A 22958-nucleotide genomic window follows, 5' to 3' on the forward strand; every position below is an offset into this window, starting at 1 on the left:
TTAGTCACCTGGTCTGTGGTACTTTGCTATGATAGGCCTGGCTGACTAATACACTTCTTTTCTACTATAAGCAGATAAATACCATAAATTTTCCATTAAGTGCCAATTGAATTGTGTCACACACTTTCATAGGAAGTGTTTTCATAACATTTCAGTTCTAAATATCTTCAGTTTTTCATTAAGATTTCTTCTGTGATGTATGAATTTTTGAGAACAATGTTTATACATTTTCCAAATATAAGATTTAAAACACTTTTTTTACTATTTCTAATTCAGTGGCCACATAGTACAGCAAACATACTCTACAGGATTCTAATTCTTTTAACAATACTGAGGATTTGTGACCTAAGATAAAATCAACTTTTACAAGCATTGCACCTGTGCCCTGAGGAATATGCGTGCTCCCTTTGTTTGCCTCATAGTTGTCCATCTATCTATTCAACTGAGCTGCTGATTTGGTTGTTCAAGTCTCCTATATTCTTATAAATATGTAATCTTTTGTCTTAAGAATTATCAAAAAAAACTGTTTAGCTCTCTCACACCAATGTTGGATTTAGTAATTTCTACATTCTAAAATTTTGTTTGTGTATTTGAGGTTATTTCATGGGTTAATTTAAGTGTGTATTTATTATAACTTCTCACTGACTTGAAATTTTTTACTTCCAGTTGTTGTGGGGAAGTCCTGTCTGGGGTGGTCCTTCCCTGAGAACTAGGGGAAACCTCAAGCGGGACGGGGGAGGGAGGACTCTTGAGTCTGATCCGAAAGAATCTGAGAACAGATGGAACAAGTGCAAAAAAAAGGAATTCATTAAAGCAAAAGTCGTAGCGAGTGCCAGAACTGCATAGTGCCAGGACAGTGATCCTTTTATTTGTGCAAACATGCAGCCATGCAGGTGGTGGAGAACAAGGAAGAAAAAAGGGAGAAAAGCAGAGAGACACTCAGTCAGGCTCCTAAAGAACGGGATCGTAGAGCTGTGTTTGCGACTTGAAAGCTGAATGAAATAGCAAAGTGACAGAGACACTTACCACCAGCGGTGGGATGTCCAGGAATTCTTTATTTTGTTGAAGAAAAGAATTCAGAGACAAAGCACCACAGGCTTAAGCAGCAAGAAAGTTTTACTTAGAAGCAAAGTATGCACTGAAAGGGGGAAGTGTGGGCAGCCTCAGAGAAGAGGTGCCTCCGAGCAAGTTTTATTTAAAGGAACAGTACGCAGCAGGAGGGCAGATGACCTCAGAGAGGAGGCACCCTTAAGGACTTAGGGTTTGGGTTTTATAAGGTCTGTTGGATAGGGATCCATGTAAGGCATGATGTGTGCAGGTGATTAATAATTCCTTTGAATTTTTTTCTAAAGAATAGAGTTATTTAGGGAATTCTGTGTCCTGATCTTGGCATTTTTTATCCATGTAGGTTCATTTACACTCCTGAGGTCTGTCTTCTGTCCGGGTTACATGTTACATAATTGATTAAAGTGACTGGAAGAAGGGAGGAACAGCATAAAGATTAAGTCAAACAATAAGCTAGGCCTTTGTGGGCTCTGTAGACTTTATAGTGGTATGACTCTTGTCCCATGTCTCTGCTCTATATCACGATAATGTATCTATCTTAAAGTTCTTTTCATTTGACTTTAGCACAGTACATCAGCTTTCTTTCCATAGCATGTGGCTGGTTTATCTTTTGCCATCTTTTGTTGTTGCTATTGGTCACATTAGATTTTGTTCCTTAATTGATGAAAGTAAATTTCACATCTGTGTGCCAGTCCCCAAACTGAATGGCATACTCTTGATTGTGAAGGACATGTAGTAAAAAAATGGAAAATGAAAGAGGCAAAAGCTATTGACTGTACCCTTCAGCCCTGCACCAGCGATTTAATCCCATCCTCACCCCCGTTAACAATCTGATTCTCTTTCCGTGGTAAGTTCAGGCTCTTACCCAGCAGGACTTTCCAGAGCTCACTTGATCAAATAATTTTCTCTTTGCCCAAGAACAAATTTAGCCTTAACTCTGGCAAACAGGAGGATATTGAAATGCTTGTGCTCTGTGTCCCAGGGCACTCCACTGCATTATATAAGCCCATCCACATTAACAGCCATCTGCTCAGTAAATGAAACTCTGTATAACAAAAGTTGTGGCATCAAATCGGTGAGCCCTATGATGCCACATTGTTCTGAGTTTTGAAGGCTACAGGATTGTTTTCAAGGTGCTGTGCTTCTGCAGATGAGACCAAACAGCGGACTCTCTCTTTAAATTCAGAAAATAGGCTATGCTTGAGCTTTATTATTTGGCAGAAGAGAGAAGATGAACTGTACAAAAATGGATGAAGCTAAACAACTCTGGGGATATACAGATGAGCCTTGAACAATGTGGAGGTGAGGGGCCCCACGCAGTCCAAAATCGGTATAACTTTTGTCTCCCCAAAAACTTTACTAATAGCCTACTACTCTTGACTGGAAGCTTTACCAATAACACAGTCAATTAACACATTTTTATATATGTTATATATATAATATATGCAGTATTCTTACAGTAAAGTAAGCTCAAGAAAATAAAATCTTAAGGAAGAGAAAATACATTTATAGTTCTGTACCACATTTATTGAATAAAACCTATGTAATAATAGACTTGTGCAGTTTAAACCCATATTGTTCAAGGGTCAACTGTATTTGGAAATACTGAAAAAGTCATTGTCTACTCCTCCTAAATGATGTATATAGATTTGTCAGTAAAAGCAGTTTCAGAGTAGGAAATACCGTGGCAGGCTGCTCATGGCAAGACGCATATGGGTGCCACATTGCAGGATGTGCTAATCACATAGCAGATTTCTTTATTACTTTGGAAATTATTTCTGTTGTTTTATGATTTTGCTAAAGCCAAAGATGGATAATTTTCATATTTATTATAAAAATATTCTGAAACATGTGTTTATTCTACTAAATCAGTACAGATTCTTTTTGGCAGAAGAAAATAAAATGCCCTGTTCTATTGGGCTAGTATCTTTAGTTTTGCTTCTATTTATAAATGAGGAATGAGTTCGGTAATATAAATACCTTGCAAATCTACCGTATTTTTAAAAATATTTAAAATAATTCAAAATTTAAAACCATTCTCTGACTGAAGTGCTTATTGATGAATATCTAAAACTTTTAGTTTTAGTACTACTTTTGTTATATATGATGTTTCAAATTTTAGTCCTATGATCTACTATTTGTTTAATGTGCTAGAATGAAATTTATTAAGCTCCTAACTTAAAAAAGTAGAATTACCTTTTTTGTAATAGGAATTGATAAGTAGTAACTAATTTTCATTTATAGCTAATAAGTTACAATGTTGAGTGTAGTAATAAATTAGAAATAACTGCATAATGATTCACTAATGAAATTATAACAAGTATTTATTTGATGAAATAGAAATTTCATGAGTACAGATATAATTCCTATAACAAATTTTTAGTGAGGTAGATAATATTTTAGATTTTACAAATTCTTTTACAGTACTAAGCTATTATATCATTTCTCCATTGTTTAGAGAAATAAATTCTCAAAGAATTATCACGAAAAAATAGAAAGCTATTAAAGGTGAAAATAAAGTACAGTTATCTGTATAAGTGAATAGTTTTTGAGAAAATAGGAAAAATGCCAGAAAATTGAAAAAGGCTTCTAGCTACTAATTTGACCATTATATAGCAGAAGATCCTTCACCAATAGAGCTGGATATAAATGCACTCTACCTTTATGTCAGTCCTAACAGATACACTCCAGGATAAACATACAGAGAGACTATCTCAAAGACTCCATTAAAACAAATACTTTTTTTCTGATTCAGATAAAATAACATAATATCTGAAATTTGGATATTAAATTATTGGTCGCTTTTATTGAAAATTATCTGCATCAATTACAGTCAAATTGTCTAAAAGATGGTATATATAGGAACTTTTTAGAAATATTAACCCATCTTTCTTGCATTATGTTGAAAAAAATGATAATATACTAAATTACTTTGTTCTGCCTGAAATGACTATTATTAAATTTTGTTAAATTGCAAAGTTTTAGGTATAGAAAATAGTTAAAGAATCAGAGTGCATACAAAGATAAGCAGTTTTATCACATATTCATTTTAATAGGAATATAGAACACACACATCACCAATAGATTTAAGTGTTCTAAATTGATGTATGATTTTTAAAAATATTAACAACTGCCTTTCTGTATAACTAAACTTATATCAGAAGTGAGAGAAAAATGCTGTTTTTGAAGGCATAATCTACATGATTCTATTCTTGGCAAGGCCGTGTCTAGAGTTGACATTATCATTCTAGAAGTAATGTGAACACAGAAATTTTCATTTGGCAGAAATCACAACTGACTTTGATAACGTTCCGGTAGAACTTTATCCAGAATGCAAATATTGATACAAGACAATATTTTATATTGTTTTATGCATAAATAAAATCAAATGATCAGAATAAAAATAGATGTAATGAAATAAATCATATTGAATTAAATGCTATATTTCACTCAGTTCTTACAATCTCTGATGTAAGTCACACAGAAGAGATAATTATTTTGCACATTATAATATGAATATATTGGGGGGAGTTTTGTGCATTACCTATTTGGAGTGAACACATAGAAATTGTTAGTATGCTCATTTGGACAAATTAATACAATATAAAAAAATTTAAATGAGGGAATGGTCCCCATCTCACAAGGCTCACAAAATCTTGTCTGAACACTCCATGAGAGCAGGTAAGTGATAGGCCAACACATTCATGAGATCACAGATACCCTAAACAAAATATTGGCAAAACAAATGCAGAAGCATATGTATGATATAATGTATTGCAAACAAGTTAGTTTTGTGGTTTTTCTCCATTTTACTTATGAGTAACATGTTACTTATATACATTTAAAATATTTATTTGTAGTCTTTTCCTCTAATTATGTGAGCTCCCTTAAGGTTGTCTGTTTTGTTCATGGGTAAACTCCCATACTAGACCGAGACATTATATAGTAAGGTGTCAGTAAATTCATATTGACTCCATTAATCCCAGAAATGGTTGTAAATTAACTTCAAAAAATTTATAATTTACCAAATTAAATGATTAAAAGAGAAAACCATGTAAGAGTCTCAATAGATGCAAATACATCAATCATAAAATTCTACACTAGTGTTTTAAAAAAAATGGGGAGCTTTCTTAACCAGATTAAGGCTCTCTGCCAAAACTCAAAACATTATACATGGTGGTGAAATAATAGTCTTTTCTCTTAAAATTGGAAATAAGAGAAGCATGCTTGCCATTCCTGTTCAAAAACTTTACATTCTAAATATTGCAGAAAGTATAATTGCCTACACAAAAAGCAAGAACATAAATATAATTTTATTCAGAATGAATAACAAACTTTAAATTTCCATATTCCAGCAACAGCCAGGGAACATAATTTCAGAAATTACCTTTAGCTAAATAAATAAGTAAAACCATGAACAGATCCTTCTGAAAAAATATACAAAAAATATTATTGAAAGTTATAGAAAATATATGTGTTTATGAATATATGTGTGTACACATATATATGCAACATTTAGGTAAGTAAATAGAAAACAACATCATGCTTATATATGGCAAGAATGAAAATGCAAAAGATAGCAGTTTTACCAAATTGATTTGTAGAGTCTATGAATTTTCAATACATATTTTAATGGGATTCTTCACAGAATCTAACACAAGTAGATTCTAACATATATGTGAAGGAAGTAACCAAGCCCACAAGAGCCAATACACTCTTTAGAACAAACAAAATGAGAGGACTTGGACAATTAGCTTTCAAAGTATCTTATAAAACCATTATAACATGGTATTAATGGCACAGGCACAAAGAAGGTTGACTAGTTAAATAGAAAAGAGAATTCAGAAACAGACCATTCAAAATACGGAGTTTCATAATGAATCAGTAGCACTGTAAAGTAGTGGTGATAAACACTTCAATTTATAGAAGATGGCTAATGGGTGCTTAATGAGAAGAAATTGCACTATATGCTATTCCTACAAAAAAAAAAATCACACAGAAAGCAATTATAGCAAAGCTTCACAGAGCATTTGCCACGGGCCAGGAGTTGTGCTGGGCCTCTTATCTCCTTTCATTTCCAGACTTACTCTGACTGAGCTTCAGTTTTAGCTCCCATCTCAAAAATAAGAACAGTACCCACAATTGGAAAGCTCAGGATTGTTAAAGCCAGGATCTAAATATTGCTCTCCTCAAATCCATCCACTAAACCTCCTGCCAGGCTTCATAGTTTTCTCTTTAGGGAATATTAATAATAAAGAATAAAACCAACCAACCAACCAAACAATAATGTGAAGCCATTTCAACAAACTATAATGTGAATATGTTCAGAATTTTGATTAAATACAAACACTAAGGAATCATATTGTAAGTTGAAGTAATATGGGAAACCAATGAGATAAAGGATATTTCATAAAAATGTTAATTTTTAAAAGAAACTTGTAAACAGTTAAATTGCATTAAAAGGAAATTTAATAATATCTCATTAAAAGCCCTCAGTTTATTGATACCTGCAGGGTCTCTTTTAAACAGAGGCCTAATATCCAAAAGTACATATTGTAATAATGTAAAACTTGCAAAGAGAATTTAACAATAGGAAAACAACCAAAAAGGAATATTTTATTGCAATGGAAAATTGGCTGAATTTTGGCTTTTTTTTGTCTTATAAGTAAACTTTTCTTGGAGAAACTTTATAAAGCTTGTTTGTCATGAGGGACCTTTAATAGCCAAACCTGGAAAACGTTACCTATTATTAGTTCAAACTATTGTATTTACCTGTTATCCTTACAAACACTGCCAGTATAAAGAGTCTGTCAGTGTTTCCATTTAATTTAGGGATCAGCCACGAACGACACTTTGCTCTGGGCTAAAACCTGGTGTGGGCGTCTAAAGTCAGTTTTATTTTTCCTTAAATTTTGAAATACTTTTCAGCTAAGCCATTTTAGTCAGAATAGAACATAAATACATGTAACTGGCTCCAGATGCTTTTGGTGCCCACTGTAAAACAACAGAAAAGATAGATTTTTTTTAAAAAAGTAAAAAATAAATTTGAAAGAAGCAATGGCCAATAAGCACCCTTACTCCATATGAACTGTGTGTCTTTGTAAACTTGTGCTTTCTTTCCAATTATTGTAAGACTACATAAAGTTCAGTTGCCTCAATTCATTCATTTTTTTATAGTAACTCACAAACTTCAGATTTTGTTATTTTGTTACATTTATTTCATTCTAGATTTGTAAACAAAATGCATACATCAATAATTTTTGAATTAGTTGCAGGATTATATATGCATAATAATGGAAGACTCTAACGCTATCCTTGCCTAATAAATCTGGTGAAGATCACTCCATTCTCCATTCTTTCAAAGGTGTCACATAACCATTGCTGTGTGTTGACTCAGCCTTAGAGAAAGGCTCGCAGCATGTTGTCAGGATAAAAGCTTTCCTGTTTGTTCAACAGTGTGCCTCCCTGGGGTACACAGTGTCAATCAGTTTGGCAGACCTCATGTGGTGCATATATTTCATTTTACAAAGCCATCAAACATGCTTGGCAAAATGGAAAAAGCAAGATGGACCACCAGCAGACCTCAGATTCACCTTGAATGGTGATATAACTACATCATCACTACACATAACTAGACGGCCTGCTTAGGTGTCACCCAGCAACCCTTCTTTGTACATTTTGCTGGCTCTACTGCAGCCCACATTACTCTGCTTCCCATGTAAGCATTGGCATGTGTCACAGCATTTAGCAGTTGGTATACAGGGATGAGCTCCCCCACAGTTCATCAGTTCTGGGGTCCAGGGTTGGCAGAAGGTCCAAGCTTGCTAGACACAGCTATCGTTAATCCCCTGCTCAGAATTTCAAAGGAGTCACTGACTTAACCAACACTGGTTCCTCAGAGCATTCTCCCAGCTTCCTAAACAGATTATTTTCAGGTTCAGACAGAGAGCTTCACTGGGAAAAGAGGAAAAGGAGACAAAATTGAGTTCATGGCAGAACTCGGCCTATAGAGGCACTGAATTAGAGGTTATTTGACATAAACATGTTCTCCCTCCTTTCCTTTCTTGAGCAGGTCCGTCATCTTCTAAACTCAACTTGTGAAGCTGTAAAATGTGGATAACACAAATTATCCTATTTCCATTAGACTTGTGAACTTCAAGTATGGTATTGTAGCTAAAATAGACTATATAATTGTAAGATCTGCACAAGTAAAGATTGCTTTTTTTAATAGCAAAAAACACTTGTTAGCTAAGAGATATTGAGGAAACCTTAATATTAATGATATTGAATTGATACGGTGGTAGAGTGGAGCAAATTAAGTGCAAATTCTGTGCATCCCAGGGAGTACCTGTGTGTGATCCCAGGACAGACACATCTGTGAATCTCCAAGTTGCCAACATTCCTTATCTGTATCTGAAAAAGTAGACACTGCCACTTATTCCAATAGGGGCTGTTGTAAGAAATAAATGAGATGAGATAGTGCTCAGAGAACTTGAAGAATTTGTTAGGATCAGTGACATGCATGACTCACATGTTAATTTTAGTAACATATCCATCAGTTAGGATTGGATTCAGCTGTCTGAAGTTTAACCGAATAGTTGTATTTCCTCTCACTGTAAGAAGTCCAAGGGTAGGCACAGCATAGCTGTGATGGCGGTTCCATCATACCACTGGCATAGCAGATTTCTTCTCTGTTTTTGCCATGCTTCTCTCTGGATCTGTGGCTTTTGTTCTTCTTGTCACAGGATGGTTATTCCATATGCAGGTATGGAATCCACAATTCAGGCAGGAAGAAGATAAAAAGCAAATGGCAAAAACTGCTGCCAATTGAATCTATTCATTTTCATCATTGAAACAATGACTTTCTTGGATGCTCATCCGGGTGCTTTTGTTTACATCCCAATGGCTAGAAATGGGCCAAGTGGGGGTTCCCAGTTTCTAGATAGTCTGAGAAGGCAGATATTTCATCAGGGCACATGACTGCCCAGAATAAAATTTTATTTTATTTTTTTAAAAAGGAACTAGGAGAGGTTGGTTATGGAGTAAACCTCCACTAGTCATCCACATGCTCAGAAGTTAAGGAAATGTCTGTGTTATTTAAATTTTTCAGCTTTATGTATTCCAGACTCCCTAAATAAGTCATAGACTCTCTGAAAAGAGGCTTCAGTTTTATTGCCTCTCTCCAAAGTTGCCAACATAGGTTGGTGTATGCTGTAGCTGTAGAAACAAAGTATGGCATTTAATGGTCTCAGTTAAAATGACAGAGTATGCATAAATGCAACACTTGGCGAGTCATCCAAATTGACCACTTTATTTTTCTTTCTGTCTCCTCAACTCCATGAATATCTTCCCTAGGTTATTAAACTATTCTCAGGGATATCTCTCAAAGATAAGACATGACACTCGTGTCTTATCAGGGACTTCTATGTGGAAAGATTTTGTGACCGAATAATTCTCCAAACAGGAAATGGTATTTCAGTGGCACTTCTATGACTATAGACCTTATATGCACCAAAGTGTTTTTTTACAGCTCCCCAAAGTATAATTATTGTGGATTTATTCTTGGCCTTTATGAATGTCTAAGAGAACATAGTGCTATTAAACTTCTTTCCTTCCCTCCAAACTTCAGCCCAGTGGACTAGAAAAATACATGACCTAGAGTATTATTTATTAGGTATGCCCTCGCTTCTAGGTTGCTCTTATGACTTGTGACATTTATGTGATATACGGGTAAGAGGATCATAAAAGTGTCTATAATGGACCTTCTGATAGTTAAGAGCCTGGTAAATAAGAAGTTATTGGAGCAAGACTTATTAATTGGATTGTTTACCAATGAGATTCTTAAGTAGTAATTTGTGTAGTATATGTAGGACAAGCTCATATAGTTTATGTCTAATGAACGAATATTTTATGTCTGATAATTGTTCCTTCCTTTGTCAAGTGACTCTCATATAAACTTGGCTTTTTAGAAAGGGTTTAAGGATTTAGTCTCTCTTGAAATTTTTTAGAAAATAATCTATTTTAGGATTTTACATTTTCAGTCTTTTGCAATAAAAGAAAATTATGAGAGCTAGCATTTTCAGCATGTTGTTTTTTGGATGAAGCAGAGAATAGCCTCTGTTATTGTTCGCACACGCACACACGCACGCACACGCACACACACACACACACACAGATACACAGAGATAGTGGAGGGATTCTGTAATTCAGGCCCTGGTGGTTTTACCTCAGCTAAAGCCAATTTTATATCTTTAACACAATTCTTTTAATTTAGGGATTAACTACCACTCCTCCCATTACCAGTTCAGGTTTCAAACTCATTTAGCACTGATTTTCACCCTGAGTAAAATGTATTCACAGGGCGTATGTAACATGGTGGCTTATTATACACCCAGACTGATTAAATAGGTTCACAGAAGGAGATGATTGAAGAAAACAGCCATTATAATTACAGATGATCATGCTTTTAAACCCAACTCCAAGGTTGTTTGCAGATTAATTCATTTCGTCTCCTATCAACCCCCAAAATAGCATGTGTTTGCTTTCTCACAATCATTTAGCAATGTAATACCATGCAAATTTTATATAATCACATCCATCTCAGGTCTGTTTCATTTGTGTGTCAGGCAGCTCCGAAGTTTACATATCCGCCTGTGACATCACATTTGAATTACATTCATGAATGCCCTGAACCATGCTCTCAGACTCTCCAAACGGTCTCCATCTCTTCCTTGTAAAGCCTAGCTTGAAGCCATCCTCATCTCCATCTCACTGCTACTCTTTGAACCAGGCCTCCATCATCAGCTCTTAGACCAGGGTGATAATCTCCAAACTAGGCTCTTGACTCTGTTCTTATTCTCCTCTAATCCATTCCGGAACTACACAGAAGTCAGAGTAATCTTTTAAAAACATTAATCATAAATCTCAGAAATCTCTAACTCTCAATTGATTTTTTTGATATGGAGTGATAAGCTGATTCCAAAATCAATATGAAATATTCAAAGCTATCTTCAAAAAGAACAGAGTTAGATTTATAGACCTGAGCCGAAGACTTATTAGAAAGCTAAAATAATCAAGATTAACAGATAGATTAATGGAATAGAAAAATGGCCGAGAGGTAAATTCACTTTTACATAGTCATTAAAGTTTTTTGAGATTTTTCAAGAGAATTTTATTCTCCTCTAGCTGTATTTAAAAATCTTTACTTATTCTCAAGGGGTTTAGTTTCCCTTTGTGTTTAAGTGTGGCTTCTGTCTTATTTATCTTGTTTAGAGGTTGACTTTCAGCTGTCCTCATTTATGTTAACTAATATCTTTGTGGGTTTAGTGATCTTCAGTTATAAGCTCTTATTTTTAGGATCTCAATCTTTGACACTCCTGAGGGTCCAAATTGTGGATAAAATATTTTCTTCATGTTACCCTCATTGCAGCCAAAATGGTGCATTCATTTCTTCTAATTTTCACACAACAATTCTTAACTGACTCTACTTACCTGACTCTTAAGTAGAAATGGAAAATATCAGTTAGATTAGGGGATATTACTTCCTTCACAGATTGAATTCAAAGTCAATTTGGCATCAACATTATAAATAGTGATGAAATGCTCAGAGATTACTACATAACCTCAATTAGAAATATCACACTATATAAATACAATTTATTACAGTAATACAAAAAATAACATAATAATTCTGATATAACTATTAACTAAGTAGAAAAGTCTAATTCAACAAACATTTACTGAGTACCCACTCTGTGCCAAGTGGTACACTAAGCTGTGGGAACCCAGGTATTGAACAAGAACAGTTCTGCCATGGCAGAGGTCATAATATATTTACTAAAAACTCTGTTACATTTCATATCCAATATTGGGCCATGATTAAAATAGAAGGCTTAATGAATAGGGTGTTAAAAAAACAACTCGAAGAGAATCAATCTGTTTTTTGAAGAGGATGGGGTGTCATGATTCTTTATTCCCACAAATCTTATTTCAAATTTTCTGATTTCCTTATTTCAGGGGTCAGTAGCAAAACTCTTACGTTGGTGAAGCTTACTTATGTCGAACACATATGGGCAGGTTTGTATTGGAGAATTAAATCTTGGGTTTCAGTATTTTTGTCTTTATCGTACTAACTTCATTCATATTTGAAATAGTCTCCCCTAATTCCTTTAAACTCCTTGGCAGAAAAATTTATCAATCCTGATAAATCTTATATGATTGTGGTCTACATTATTATGATAAATGTAGATATAACCACACACATACACACACCAACATACTCATATTAAGCAGTAGTATCTTTGCATATCTTTCTACTTCACTTCATTAATCATTTCCAAGTAATATCACTTTTTCAAAAGTGTTAGTATGTTCTGAATGTCTGAAGAACATTCTAGATGGTTTCTTATGGCTGATATAAATTGAGAAATGAGAGTACATACAAACTGAATATAATTTTTATATTGACCAAAGTCAGGCAGAATCTCAGACTTCTGTACCGTAGTTAAAATAGCTGTGTGTTGTGAACTTGTCTTGGTCCATATGTCACTACATTAGATATTAGTGGGATTTTTTTTCTTTTTTGTCTTTGGGTTTTTCTTTTGTTACTTCTTTCTTCTTCCCTATCTTCCTCCTTTCTTTTTTCCTTCCTGTTTTTCTTTCTTCAGAACAGTTACTGCCAGTAGCTAGTTTCTGTTAGTCCTTTCTACAACTTCAGTACAGAGGATTGTGGCCAAATTCTCCATCGCATGGCATCTGTTATTAGGAAACAGACATTGACACAATCATGCAAGTTTTCTGGAAGTTTAAGTGATCTCTCGGTCTATACTATTTGAGTTGTTCCTTCCACCTTGCTCGAGGGGTTCTTTTGATATGAACCAACTATTTCTAAAGAGAAGACATGGTCAACTTTATAATCTGTACTAGAATCCCTTAAGTTCCTCACTGAATACATGACTCTTTAAGAGATCCCCTCTCAGGCACCATTCTGAAAGGTGAAGAGGGAGGAATCAGTAGATTCCAATTTCTTGCTTCTGAAGATTTTTCCTAAAACACAGGCCAAACCTATTTTGTAAACTCCAGTATCTCAAGTAAATAAGTCAGAAAAATACAGGGATTCTTAAAAACACTATCAAGCACCAAGATTTTCATAACAGTTCATGTATATAATAGAAAACTTCAGTGCTGATTAGCTACCTTTAGAAACACACTGGAAATTTAATCTGTTCAAGGAAAAGCATTTGAGAGAATATACAAATGATATGATCAAAAATTAGACATCCGAGAAAGGGTGTATTAGAGTGTAGCAAACAGAAACTACTTGAGTATTTAAAAAAGGCTTAGAGCACAAGGAATTGTTTAACCAGGTGATGAAAGAGCCTTCAAGCCTGCAGAGATGATAAGGTAAGAGCAGGAAGTTACCACCATCCCTCCACTGGAGAGACGGAGGGAGGAAAAAGAATCGCCAGAACTGAAAGTTGAGGCCGCATCCTGTCCTGTCCACTGGGAGCTAGAACCTGGGAAGAGACATAGCCATTGCCAGAGGAGGACCAGAAGGAGAGAGATGTTCCAGTGCATCCTCCCCTCACTCACCTGCCATCACTACCCATCTAGTCTCCTGCCTCTGCCTTCCCTTGGTAGTTGTGGAACAGCGGCCTTCAGGAAAGGATGAGAGAACTTGGTCCAGAAATTCTGATTCCCTCACAGTGCATTCATGTTGCAGTAGATGGCCTCCTTCATGACCTTTCCCCTCCTACTCTGAAAAAGGAATGAAGAGCTATTTTTGCTGGAGATGAGTTTTAGGATTCAGAGTGGTTTTTTATCCTGTTTTTGTTCCTTTTTTGTTGTTGTCCTGAAAAGAGTAGGAATTATAACATGCAATAATTTGGAAACTTCTTTAGTCTCTAATCTGCATTCTGATTTGTTCTCCTATCAGTTTTAGCACTAATGTGATAAACACACATTCTAGACCTTTCTGATTGGTGAGATATAGTACAACTTGTTCACCTTCACCGAAAAATTTTAACAATAACAGAACAGACTTGATCATTCTTTGAAAAATGTGAAATCTTCTTTAAAACATTCATCTTTGTACTACATTTTCCCTAAGATGAAATTCACATTGGTTAAGTTGAGAGTCTGAGATGATTTAACCCTCTCCTAATTAAAAAAAAAAAAGAGTATTTCAGTTCATAAAAATGTGAAGTTTTCAAAATTGAAATTTGCTTATGTTAATTAGGGTGTTCAATAGCAACATTTGGTACTTAAGAAATGCTTAACTCTGAAAAATACTTGGAATAACACCTAAATACATTAAAGACATATTTTTAAGGCTCTCAAATCACTTTATTAACATTGAAATCATGTATCTGCCATCACATGGAAATCAGTGGAAATGCATAAATAAACTGAGTCTCAAATTAAGCTTTAAAGGTTGTCTTTCTCTCAAATGGCATAACTTTGGCTTAAAAAAATCAGACATTTCGTATAGTAAAATAATTGAAAATAGGAGAAAATTATTGGCTGGTTTTATCTACAGTTACAGTAATCCTGACAAGCATTATTAAATACTTTCAATGAGTCTCTTTGAATGGATTTTCCATATCAAAAAAAGAGGAATTTATAACTAAGGACACAAACAATCCTTAGACACTGCAAAAGTTTCATCTGCTGATATATGTGATAAATTAAGACAGATTCAAACTCTTTATACTGGAGTCCTAAAGTACCTATAGAAACAATACAACTGGGCTAATTGGAAGTTTTAAATTAAGGAACTCTTATGTCTTAGTGATAATTTTATTGCTAAACAATTCACTAGATTTGGGACAGTAAATGACTCAGTCTAGAAAATATCTTGGCAATTTTGCCACTCATGATAATTGCCAAACATTTTTACTTTGTGTTTAGGAAGTTAAGAAAGTGTATTATCCTTAATTAATTTACCTCTGAAATGACCAATGTGTCCCTTTCAATGGTGGCCAAATTGATCTTACCATTGGTTGTTATAATTATTTAAACTGCTTGAAAGCTTTTATGCAAGAGATAAAATAAATCTTGCACCACTTATGTGTAGATGATACTGCATGGCTTGCTCTATAATCATTTATGTAATACGTGTAAAGTTTGATTCTTATAGAATTAGCTTTATTGTTTACACCTCTGCTATATTACTCAAGAAGTCCCAATTTCTGAGGATGTTTAAAATTCATAAGGAGCCCAGATTCAAAAAAAAGCAGAAAAAAAATGGAGAAAAAGTAAACATTATTATGGAAGCAGGCAAGAAAGTAAGAATTAGAACTCTGGGTGGTCTCTTAAAATACATCAAATATTTTTAATACAGAGGACCACACAGAGGATGAGAAAAACAATTTTATTATATTGTTAACAATCCTTTTCAACAGAATTTTTCCAGTTGTTAAAATGTAATTGCCTTTTGTGTGTGTATATATCTTAGAACTTCTGTGTCAGGAAGTTACTGGGATACTTATCAAAAGAAAATGTAAAACCATAAAAAAAAGGTATACTTTTTTGGGAAATTTAAGGTTAAAAGTGATCATCTCACCTATAATAAATGCTCTTCCCAGTTTTCTGGGTTTTTTTAGGTACTCTGGTTTAGGCAAAAAGTTAATTTTACCCTTTGGTCTCCCTCTACATTACGACACTGTACTCTGGGGCTGTCTTCTTCACAATTTCTGTTCCACTTACCTTTTCCTTTCCACTTCTGTGCCTTCTTTCCTAAATCAGTTCACAGCTACTTGAAAGTGAATTCAATAGAGTCTATTTTGCTAATGATCACTAGTTTATTTCCCTTTAACACGATTCAAAAATCATCAGAGATTGATATTCAAGGCTTTCAATTATATCCATAATATAAGCTGAATGTACATTTCTAAATATTTTTCCACTCTTTTCTTGGTCATCTCATGTTTGTGAACACAACTGGTTTCCATTTACTGCTCTGCTTTCCCACTGGGGAATTTCTTTCTCTGAAATAACCAATATGGTTTTGTACTTGTACAACTGAACAACACTTTACAACCTAAAGTATGATTTTTCACATAAATTAGCTAATTTAATTCAGTGAGTCTGTATACATTAATAATAATAATAATAATACGGTTGTAATTATTTTCCATTTTGAACATGAATTAAACTTGGATTCAGTAAGAACGAGTAGGTTGCCAAATGTTTATCTATTGATAGCAAAATATATATTTGAAATTTTCCTTAGGAACCTGGAAACTTTGTGATCCGAGTCAGATGCTTGCACATGCCAGAGCAAACAGTATACAACACATTCCTTCTACTTATGGAAGGGCTCAAAGGTCATGAATTTCCTTTCATTACTGCCTCTCCCCAAATGTTTAATGTAAGTATTTATATTTTATAGGCAATTTAATAAGTGATTATGAATTAAAAAAGAAACCACAAAAACGCATAACTAGAATGGTTCAGTCCATTGATACCTAAAAACAAATAAACAAAAAGTCAAGCATTTTCTTAGTGTATTAACTCATTATATACTATATTATATTCTAGTTTTATCTTCTCACATAAACTATAGAAGTCAGAAAACTGTGACTGAGGGTTTTTTCTTTTTCTTTCTGACCACCTGTTTTGGTCTTCATTGCATTATGTGACTTAAATGTTTTTCCTTAAGTATTACCCTGTGATCATAAAGGTTGCTAATGAAATACGGCAGAAGCAGCCTAGGGCCTGCTTCTCATCTGGAACATGCTGGATTGCAGACTCTTATTTATCCTGATGAATTGACAGTGGAACTCTAGAGATTTAGTTTAATTTCCTGCCCTAGACAGACACTGGGTACATTAACCCCCATGAAATTGTTTGCCTGAAAGATGGTACACATCATGGCTTTAACAAGGTAAACACAGTGATTGTTCCTCTTTTTCAGGTGGTTTTATTTTATTTTATTTTGGATTCTACAATGAAGAAAATGATATTTTAATCTTTCTCTTTGCCCTCACAAACAGGCCATGCTTTAAGAATGAAGGGCTATTTCAAGAAGTACTTCTTGTCATCAGACATGATTCCAGTTCACACAGAATTGTAGGATGTCCTAAGTTACAGACTGACTATGGCCATCTGTTACCATAGGCTTTGTAAATTATGAGCAGGGAAAATTCCTTGACAAAATAGCTACAATTACAGTTTTAATGTGCTGCTTGAAGGTTTCCCAATGACCCCAAAGCACATGATGGCTCTATGTTGATAGCAAGTGAAGACACTAACTCAAGCCAGGGGAGGGCCACAGTCAGCACTCCCAGATGATGTACCCCGAGCAGCCTTGGATGAAATTGATTCCCAGCACATAGTTTGTACAGTAGAAACATTATGCATTGCAGAGAAAGATTATAACAAAGCAATAAGTGCAGATTGTATTTTCTTTACAGGTCCCCAGACTTTAATCCTGTTGAGTTAGAATGCCATCATAGAAAAGGGCACAGACCTAAATAGATGAAAAGGATAAACTGATGGCTCATGAGAAGTTATCCAGAAGCCAGGATCTTGTGTTATCCAGACCTTTCAGAACACTCATTGTTCCTGTACTGTGTTCCTTTATAGAGGAAGAAAAAAAAAATGAAAGCTTTCCTGCCCCCAAATTCATGGTAATCTGGGCTAACCTGAGATAAGGACACACTGAGCAAGTTCATCATTTGTGCTATATGGAAAAGCTAAAAATGTATCCATGCATCAAAATTATATTAACTATTTGGTTAACATTTGTCTATAAGACCACATGAGTGTTGTGTGGGGAAGTTTACTCAAGGTAATGTGACAGAATTTACTATATTTTGTCAGGGTCAGTTCTGAAACTCAAATTATCTGTCCATGACCCAGATCTATCCTCCCTGGCCCTTCTCTGAAATAAACTTTGGGAATCTTGTCTCCCTTTCAAGTGATTTATCAGTGCTTTCTTCTCACATGCATGTATTTCTCTCCATAGGACTTCTAAGAAATAGAGTTTTCTCATTCTTATGTATCATTTTTTTTCAATGATCTTTTGTACTAAAATATTAGTTTCCTTACATAGTGGGGATCTGGAGAGTGAGATGATAGCACCACCACCTCCTCTAAAGCCACTATTATTTCCAGCATTTCCACTAGGTTAATACCACTCTCACTACCATCACAGTCACCTCACTGCCATCCTAGTACCATATGTATCTAATAAAACTCACAAAAATTGTTTTGACCAGGGCAGTGCTTCTCAAACTTAAATGATCATATGATCAATGTTACTGATGTTATTAACATACTAATTCTAATTTATTGGGTCTCGGGGTGAGCTGAGATTTTGCATTTCTAACAAGCTTCCAGGAAATGCTAATGCTGCTGGCTTTATGGATCAGTCATCAAGAGACAAGGCTTGTGCTGACTCCGTACAAGGTAATTACATGAAGCTGGAACCCTACCTATGAAAAACCTACAACCACATTAGAAATCTTTCTTAAACAAACCCAGTCTGTGTAACTCTGAACTTACATACAAGATAAATTTGAAGTAGCTAATGCTATGAAAGGATTTACTGCAGTATCCCATTAAAAAATAACTCAATGTTTTAAATATGAGCCTCATAAAAATGTGATTAGCATAAAACCATTCATTTGCAAAGCTTTTAATTTAAGGTGGTATACTTAAATAAAACAAGCAAAGATCCCAATAAAGATAGCCATGTCTAAGGAATACTGGCATAAGAATAGTATAAAAAATATTGTAGATGTAGGAATGCATCATAAAACAAATACATTAAAGAAATAGGTAGAAAGAAAGCATACATGGTTCAGAAAGACCTTAGGAAGAATAGCTTGAGATTTCCTCTGGCTGATTGGTAGTTCTATTGCCTATGAATTTCAGATTCCTAATCAGTGTGTATTATCTTATCCTTAAAGCAGATAGTTTTTTACCTAGAAATTAGTTTAGGAGAGAGCCTAGACTGTACAACTGAGGTTTGTCCTGTATCTCTAAAATGCAGCATTATTCAACCCCATGTTTTTCCTCCTACCCCTCTGACATGCAGAACTCAGGAATATTTGTCAGAGTTTAGGAGTTAGAAGTCAAGGGCTCTGTATATCCTATTGATAGAACTGCGTTGTAGACAAGGGCAGACAAATGTGTGTAACTCTCCCCACATAGAGCAGGACATCTTATTTGGCCTGTATTCATTGTCCTCCCCATGTCATGGCTGTCTGGAATTTCCTTTTACCTCATTTTTTCCTTTGCTGCACTTACTTTGAAAGGCCATTTATGTAAATATGGCAATACATAATCCATCCTGTTTCTACCTACTGTTTCTTAATGGGCATCTCTCAGATTTAGTGACTAAGCCTTAGAATTCTGTGCTTTGCACATTCCTCTGTATCTGCAGCATGAACTTGAATCCCAATTCTGAATGGTGTGGAGCCTTCACTCCCTAGCTGCAGATAGAACAAATCTGCCAGTTTCCCAAAGGGGTAATCAGAAGTTCTCCTTCTCTTGGGACAAAAGAAAATCAAGCAAGCTTATTCAGTTCTGTTTTAAGTGCCAGTGAGCTGGTTTAGACAAGAGAAGAATGCTGTAAGGACCATCTAACTCTTCTAACAGATGTATTCAATCCAAGCACATTTCAGCACATTGAGATGTAAAAATAGGAACTGTTTTTTTTTTAAATAAACAGTGCCTTGTATTCCATGAATAACCATTTGAATACAATTGTACATTTCAAGTGTATTGTGTGTTTTTAATAAAGAAAGAACACACAGATCGCATCATTCAAATGGAAATTATTTTTTCGTCTGATCTTATCTATGTGTTAGTGACAATCTTAACAGCAGAAGAATACTTGTCAAAGCTAATAAGCAAGGTTGTGATAATTTTTGTATCTTCCCCAGCATCTTTGTAAATATGACAGCTGCCTCAATTATTAAATGAGGGGATACTAAGGCATCAGTAATTATAGCCATGTCTCAGGTGGAAGAATAATAAAAGTGAGTTTATCATAATTACGCAGCAATAATAAGATGCTCCTTTTATATTCTGTTGATATACACTATTATCTTATTATCAGGGTTGACCCCTTATATGTTAGTTATATAAGTGAAAAAATTTGATTCCTGATATTACAGTATTATTTTGATTAAACTGTTTTCAAGTAGATTGCACTGTATTTGTATTTCTGTAGTTTGGAAATTCTCCATCCCCTTGAATACTTTAAGTCTGATGTAATTTTGATGTAATTTTTATCACTTTGCTGATTAATTGTAAAAAAGCACTGAGTTTCTTGTGCTCCTTAAGGAGCAAGAAGAAAAATGTGAACACATAGGGCAAATTCTAAAACAAAAAAGCAAACAATAAAACCATTATTTCAGCTCTGTTCTGAACTGTGCATTTATCCATGCTACTGCAACCAGACGTTTCATGGTATTTCAGTGGCAAAGATTATGTCGTGATTGGGAATGGAAGAGTCGTACATCCAAGATATAAATCCAAACTAAAATCCCACTTTTCATTTATTCGCCTACTTAGTTTTTGCTGTAATTGAAGCCAAGCATGTTGTCTCTTCACTGATTTGGCGGCTCTCCTCTCTCTAGTTATGCTTAGTCCTAATTGATAAGATGTCCAAATCTAAGTGTTAATCCCTTTTTGCTACTTACTACTCATTAGTGACCTGGAATTTTTTTTTTCTAGTCTTTCACACAGTAGCAGAATCAGGTTGTGCAGCCCAAACTAAACACCTTGGACCTTCTACTTCTTTTTCCTTGGTACTACTCGTATTTTTAAGAGTATCAGTCTAGTCTCTAATTGCAACTAATCTCTGTAGTACCCACACTTTTCACCATCTCCAAAGTGTGCCAAGTATATGTAAGTTTTTTAAGTAAGAGAAGAAGAAACATACATTTTTCAAATCCAACTGAACCCCTATATGTACTTAGGGCAGTATGGAATGCAAAAGTGGACAACAGTTAGTACTCAGTATCTGATTGGAGTATACTCATATAAAACCATGCATTTTATTAGTACAGTGGGGAATTGTTTAAATATGTGGTGCTGTATTCTTCAGAGCTAGATGAGTTTAACAGAAGCTGTTAGAATGAAACACTGTTCTGCAGGTGTCTATAAAATGATTAGCGCCACAGCAATCAGACAACACAAAGAAATGAAAGGCATCCAGACTGGCAAGGAAGAAGTCAAACTGCCCCTGTTTACAGATGACATGATATTGTACATAAAAAAACCTAAAGAATCCACTCCAAAACTACTAGATCTAATATCTGAATACAGCAAAGTTGCAGGATACAAAATTAATACACAGAAATCTGTTGCATTCCTATACACTAACGATGAACTAGCAGAAAGAGAAATCAGGAAAACAATTCCATTCACAATTGCATCAAAAAAGAATAAAATACCCAGGAATAAACCTAACCAAGGAAGTGAAAGATCTATAACCTGAAAACTATGGGACACACTCTTAAAAGAAATTTAAGAGGACACCAATAAAGGGAAATTCATCCCATGCTCTTGGCTAGAAAGAATTAATATTGTCAAAATGGCCATCCTGCCTAAAGCAATCTACAGATTCAATGCAATCCCTATCAAAATACCTACAGCATTCTTCAATGAACTAGAGCAAATAGTTCTAAAATTCATATGGAACCACAAAAAGACCCCGAATAGCCAAAGCAATCCTAAGAAGAAGAATAAAACAGGAGAAATTATGCTCCCTGACTTTAAGCTCTATTACAAAGCCACAGTAATCAAGACAATTTGGTACTGGCACAAGAGCAGACCCATAGACCAGTGGAACAGAAAAGAGAGTCCAGATATTAACCCAGGTATATATGGTCAATTAATATGCAATAAAGAAGCCATGGATATACAATGGGGAAATGACAGCCTCTTCAACAGCTGGTGTTGGCAATACTGGACAGCTACACATAAGAGAATGAAACGGGATTACTGTCTAACTCCATACACAAAAGTAAACTCAAAATGGATCAAAGACCTGAATATAAGTCATGAAACAATACAACCTTTAGAAGAAAATTCTCTTGAATATAAACATGAACAACTTCTTCATGAACATATCTCCACAGGCAAGGGAAACAAAAGCAAAAATGAACAAGCGGGACTATATCAAACTAAAAAGCTTCTGTACAGCAAATGATACCATCAGTAGAACAAAAAGGTACCCTACAGTATGGGAGAATATATTCATAAATGACAGATCCGATAAAGGGTTGACATCCAAAATATATAAAGAACTCACACACCTCAACAAACAAAAGCAAATAATCCAATAAAAAAAATGGGCACAGGATCTGAACAGACACTTCTCCAAAGAATAAATTCAGATGCCCACATGACACATGGAAAGATGCTCCACATCGCTAATTATCAGAGAAATACAAATTAAAACCACAATGAGATATCACCTCACACCAGTTAGGATGGCCAACATCCAAAAAACAAACAACAAATGTTGATGAGGTTCTGGAGAAAGGGGAATCCTCCTACATTGTTGGTGGGAATGTAAACTGGTTCAACCATTGTGGAAAGTAGTATGGAAGTTCCTCAAAAAACTCAAAATTGAAATACCTTTTGACCCAGGAATTCCACTCTTAAGAATTTGACCCAGGAATTCCACTCTTAAGAATTTACCCTAAGAATGCAGCAGGCCAGTTTAAAAAAGACATATGCACCCTTATGTTTATTGCTGCACTATTTACAGTAGCCAAGAAATGGAAGCAACCTAAGTTTCCATCAATAGATGAATGGATAAGGAAGATGTGGTAAATATACACAATGGAATATTATTCAGCCATAAGAAGAAAACAAATCTGACCATTTACAACAACATGGATGGAGCTAGAGGGTATTATGCTCAGTGA

The sequence above is a fragment of the Manis javanica genome, chromosome 8, assembly GCF_040802235.1.
Source record: "Manis javanica isolate MJ-LG chromosome 8, MJ_LKY, whole genome shotgun sequence".
Taxonomy (NCBI): domain Eukaryota; kingdom Metazoa; phylum Chordata; class Mammalia; order Pholidota; family Manidae; genus Manis; species Manis javanica.